General features: G+C 40.5%; 1 pseudogene; it reads right to left on the bottom strand.

Moving 5' to 3' along the window:
- LOC109477193 overlaps positions 1-5,315 on the bottom strand; it is a 40,522-nt pseudogene extending 35,207 nt beyond the window's left edge.
- Between the last annotated feature and the right edge of the window lie 872 nt (positions 5,316-6,187).

Raw genomic sequence — 6,187 nt, 5'->3', positions numbered from 1 at the left:
CGTAGATTAGACAACTTCTGGAGTAGGATAGAAAATGAAACACACATTGTTATTAATGATCAAGAAGTGTTACTGGTGAAAAGTAGTAGTGTAAAAATCATAACTGTTGCTAAATACGCAATATTTATTTCTTGGTTAAAATGGAAAGATGATAATAGAAAGAAAGATGATGTATTCCTAATTTTTATGAATTTGTGTCAAACTTATATTTGATTTTCAGTTACATTATCAGTATTTTCATGTATGATATGTATATGATGTTCACTATACTAGCAAGTATCTATACTCAGACAATTTCTGGAAAAATGAAACACACTTTGTTATCAATGATTATAACTGTTGCTAAATACGTATATTTATATTTACATTGTATGATCATGTATCTTATGTATATGACTTAAGAGCTTTGAAGAATAAAATCGTTCAAAAAAAATAAATGTAAAGGAATTAACGTAAAAAATATATAATAAAAGCTAATACATACGACTGAATATCATAACTAATAAAGTATTTAAAAATGAATTGATGAATACAAAGATAATACAAAGGAACGTAGTTTAACAAAGGATGTCACTAAATGCACAACATTTACAGAACCGGTAATCATTATACTTGAAATTAATATAACTGAGTTATTTATGATACAAATGATAAGAAAGGAACATCTTCGTGGAGGAGCAACCTATAAGATACCTCTATTCCTGCAAAAAGGAGCGTGGGTCCAATACTGACACTGCTACATAAATAGTACAAAAAGAAATATACATGTACGCTACTACAAACAACTCATAACTAGACATAGTATCACCATACCATTTTACCTACTGACATACATAAAAATACATTGAAAACAAAAAATAGTCCTACATCATGACTATTGTTGCTATCCATGCCTGAAACAACACAGAAAAGTCTAAAGTTAAAAAAACAAACGGCTACTCAGAATCGAGAAGAATCTGCAACGTTTTCAAAGATCTATATTTAGCGGTTTCAACCGGTTTTTCAAAAACCGGTTTTAATTTAACCTGGTGTGAACGCAAATTAACCGGTTTTTTAGGGGTTTAAATCCGATTTTCAAAAACCACATCGGGAGGTGGTTTTTGAGGGTTTTTTCCACCGAAAAACCTGGTCTGAACGCTAAGGGTTTATTGAACCGGTTTTTGCGTCATAATTCTGGGGTCACGGGGTCAGCATCCTGGCCGTGTGCGACCTCCAAGCTTTTGCGCTGTTTAGACCGTTTCCACTGTTTTTCCACGGTTTCTCTTCATTTTTACGATGGAATCAGCCAACGCAACCTGGTCGGTGGATGAGACGCTCCCGATACGAATTTTTGGAGAGCAGGAGTTGATCGCCGAATTCGAAAAAGCTGGGCGGAGGGCTCTATTGAGATCTCTACCGAAACAAAAATGTTGGAGGAGCCTGGTAATGGCCGATTAACCGGATATTCGCTGGACAGGGTTTTTGAAAAACCGGTTTTGTAAGTCTGGTGTGAACGCGACGGGTTTTTGCCGGGTTAGTTATTTAGCGGTTTCAACCGGTTTATATAAGTCTAGTATGAACAGGGTCTAAGTGCGCTTCTTCTTCTACTTATGACACGATACAAAATACCTTTAAAACCTATTAGTAACATGATACAAGATACATGTAAGACCCATTAGTAAGTTTAACGAGTTAGAAACCCAAACTCATTTAACAGTTCCCATTGACTATCTTCAGACATGTATTGTCTTGTCATAGAGACGATGCTAATGTCTTCTTCAGTGGAAGTCCTTGTGTCAGTCTGCCAAGAACCGAACAAAAAAATTTCATGATCACCTATGAGTCTTCATGTGTCTCTTCAGATTACCCAGCTCACTAAACTGTCTGCTGCACTCCTCACACCTGTAGGGTTTCTCCCCTGTGTGAGTCCGCACATGTCGCTTCAGATTACCCAGCTCACTGAACTTCCTGCTGCACTCCTCACATCTGTAGGGCTTCTCTCCGGTGTGAGTTCGCATGTGTGTCTTCAGATTACCCAGCTCACTGAACTGCTTACTGCACTCCTCACACTTGTAGGGATTCTCTCCAGTGTGAGTAAGCATATGTTTCTTCAGAGTACCGGGCTCAATAAACTGCCTGCTGCACTCCTCGCAGCTGTAGGGTTTCTGCCTTGTGTGAGTGTAGGCGTGTCTTTTCAGGTCAGCCAACTGTCTGAACTGCTTGCTACACTCCTCACACCTGTAGGGTTTCTCCCCTGTGTGTGTTCTTTTATGCTTTTTCAGACTACCCAGCCCACTAAACTGCTTGCTGCATTCCTCACACTTATATGGCTTCTCACCAGTGTGAGTGCGCATGTGACTTTTCAGATTACCCAGATAACTGAACTGCTTGCCGCACTCCTCACACCTGTAGGGTTTCTCCCCGGTGTGAGTGCGCATGTGACTCTTCAACTCACACAGCTGAATAAACTGCCTACTGCACTCTTCACATTTGTAGGGTTTCTCCCCTGTGTGCATTCGCACATGTCTCTTCAGATGACTCAGCTGACTAAACTGCCTACTGCACTCCTCACACGTGTAGGATTTCTCTTCGGTGTGAGTTCGCAAGTGAATCTTGAAATCACTTAGCTGACTGAACTGCCTGCTGCACTCCTCACACCTGTAGGGTTTCCCACCTCTGTGTGTTTGCATATGTCTTTTGAGATTACTCAGCAAACTGAACTGCCTGCTGCACTCCTCACACCTATGAGGTTTCTCTCCGGTGTGAGTCCGCATGTGAGTCTTCAGACTACCCAGCTGACTGAACTGCTTGCCACACTCCTCACACCTGTAGGGTTTTTCCCCGGTGTGAGTGCGAATGTGCTTCTTCAACTCACCCAGCTGACTAAACAGTTTGCTGCACTCTTCGCATTTGTAGGGTTTTTCCCCGGTGTGTGTTCGCACATGTCTCTTCAGATTACCCAGCTCACGAAACAGCCTGCCCGCACTCCTCACATATGTAGGGCTTTCCTCCCCTGCGTGAAGTTTCATATGTCTCTTCAGATTACCCAGTTCCCTGAACTCCCTGCTGCACTCCTCGCACTTGTAGGGTTTCTCCCCGGTGTGTATTCTCATATGTCTCTCCAGATTACCCAGATCACGAAACTGCCTGCCACACTCCTCACACCTGTAGAGTTTCTCTTCGGTGTGAGTGCGCATGTGTTTCTTTAGATGACCCAGCTGACTGAAATGCCAGCTGCACTCCTCACACCCGTACGGTTTATCCCCGGTGTGAGTGAGGGTGTGTCTCTTCAGATCACTACGCCGACTGAACTGCTTACCGCACTCCTCACACCTGTAGGGTCTGTCCCTTGTTTGAGTCGGCATTTTCATCTTACCATCCTGATGGCTTCCAAACCGTTTGCTCAACTCCCTCCCCTTTGTAGAACTGCTCACAAAATCTCCATCAGAACTCCCGCTGACGCCTTTTGCCGCCATTTTAACAACAGTCAATCCCACTCCTGCAACACAGAGACAACAAGAATTCGGAGACCTCCATGAAATATATGAGTTTTTGTAAATGTTTTTACTTGTCTCATTGACTATGTAAATAAGGTCGTCATTAGCATAATCTAGTTTAATTTATGGTTTTCTAAATTCAAATGACAATATTTTTCGTGTAAAATTCCTCTCCTTTGTCATACTTCATTTCAACATTTCCTCATTAATTATGCAAATAACCTCCACATTAACAAAATATATGCATAGTGGTGTTAACATTCAAGTAACTTGCACATGTCGCGAGGTATAAATTCATCATTCACCAATAAGGAGTCACAGAATTTTCACATTAATTATGCAAACCAGGTCATAATTTGCATAATTGGTATCTGTTGATGTTCCGCCTGCCACAGATTAAAAGTACATGTACTATTATATAAAACACTGTAATTATAGAATTTCCTCCTTAATTATGCAAATTAAGTCCGCATTTGCATAATTTGCATTTAATTACGTACAACTCTCTCGCAGGTACCTACACACCAAAAATGATGAGAATACGTTGTTCCTATCTGGAGATATTGGGTCTTAAAGGTTTCGCCAGAAAGTTCTAGAACAAGCTGCAAGGGGGACCAAATTCACACCACTTATTCACTTATTCCTGACAGAAAAAGCTATCTGTCACCAAAAAGTCAAGACCATAGCATGTTCAGAACAAAAGATACAAAAACCGGAATTTCTGTTGCAGTACCAAGGTCATCCACCAGGAGGCCCATATTTGACCTTGACCTTCGTCTTCCTAAGACTTATGGTAGCAGAACACAGCTTTTCGCCTATGGGGATTTCTATAGTTAAGGACCCGGAAGTGACTGACATCGACGCGGATAAAAATACAGTAGGGTACCATAGAAAAGCACCAGAAACGAATATGTTCAAATATAGGGTACGATGTACAAAATAACAAAAAAGTACAAAAAGTTATCGTTTTTTTACATTATGCCGCCCTCTTTTAAATGGCCTCCTGCGGAGCGCACCGGAACTGCAGCCGACTCACCCTGGCAGGCAGCGAAAAGGTCACGCGCATTTATTCGCCGACCGAGCAGCCTTCCTAATCTCAATTATGCGATATCAAAGCCGACATATTATGGTACCATACGGTAACTTGTATGTCCCGATGTAATCCACGTTAGGCTGTGTACAAGCGGTGCAAGCTGTTTGTCGCACTCATTTCTTATCCCTACGTCATCGTCTCCGGGGGTCGCGGATAAATACTGTGTTCTGCTACCTTATCAGCATACCAAATATCATCACAATCCATAAAGGCGTTATGAAGTTATGCTGACTACAAATGTGCGGAAACACAAACACACACACACACCTTACAACCGGGGTACGTCTCAAGGCCGAGTCTATGCCTTTGAAACTTTGAGGCAAGTGGCTGTCCTGTACCAAGGAGTTTCTACAGATGACATTGTTGTTCCGGTAATTTGCTGTCGCTATGAGTTCAAAGACAGCAAAGACAGAGTTTTCTACTAGTGCTGAAACCGCCAACGCACAACTTCGGCACTGGAGATCTCGGCAGAAGCCGCCTCAGTGCTGGGGACTTCTGCCATAAATACTAAACCATATAACATTTAGGATAAAACCAAATACCTGTATGTCTTTAGAAGTTGGTGCCGTCTCTTCTTGCTGTGTCTCTCGTTCGTCTCACTAGAATCTCTTTGTTACAGCTTGTGGTCTGCCCTTGCATGCCAGATGGCTTCCTACCAGTAATTATCCCGGATTAAATTCTAGCCAATCATGACTAAGCTCTAAAACCTAATCTTATTGATATGCATGAGTCTGGAGGTGAAAGGTCAAACACGTCAGTTTTTCATTGTAATGCGATATTGGCAGACAACATGCTTTGTCTTCTTATTGGCAGGCATAGCCGTACACCGTTACAAGATAGACTAAGCAAGTTCTGTAACAATTCTTGTATTGAAGATGAATCGCATTTTATGCTTGACTGTAAATTACTAGTATATGATAACGAACGTAAATCACTGTTCAGTTCAATTAAGCTCGACAAAAAATGTAAAACATTATCAAAGGAAGACACTTTTATATATAATATATATTATATCATGTACAAATATAGACGTCATCAATGAAGTATGTAAGTATATTTCAAAATGTTTCAAAAAGAGAGAAGAAGCCATTAGAAATTAGATCAATACCACTTTATATGTATATTTCTTTTTTTTTAGCATTGTATACCTTAGAGCTGATGTTAGCCTTTCTTTATTACTATTGTTGTAGTACTCTCTAGTACATTGTACTTTGTACATCTGTGCATTTATCCCCCCGGGGAATGACCATGCAATAAATTTTCATTGTCCCAAGGAAGAAGATAAAATATACAGTCCTCTATAATACTGTCATTATTATCTCATTTCAGTTCGGGTTAGACTTATCGCTGGTTTCCTGGGGCTCTGAATATTTTTTTCATTACCGCCATGTGTCGCAAATGTCCCGCACAGGGCAACTACTTATAAAAGGGCAACTACTTATAAAAGGACAACTACTTATAAAAGGGCAACTACTTATAAAAGAGCATGTACTTATAAATGGGCAACTACTTATAAATGAGCAACTACTTATAAAAGGGCAACTACTTATAAATGGGCAACTACTTATAAATGAGCAACTACTTATAAAAGGGCAACTACTTATAAATGAGCAACTAC

This window comes from Branchiostoma belcheri, unplaced genomic scaffold (assembly GCF_001625305.1).
Source record: "Branchiostoma belcheri isolate BF01 breed outbred unplaced genomic scaffold, Haploidv18h27 scaffold1, whole genome shotgun sequence".
Taxonomy (NCBI): Eukaryota; Metazoa; Chordata; class Leptocardii; order Amphioxiformes; family Branchiostomatidae; genus Branchiostoma; species Branchiostoma belcheri.
The sequence above is the reverse complement of the archived record's forward strand: the minus strand, read 5'-3'. Positions and strand labels throughout refer to the sequence as shown.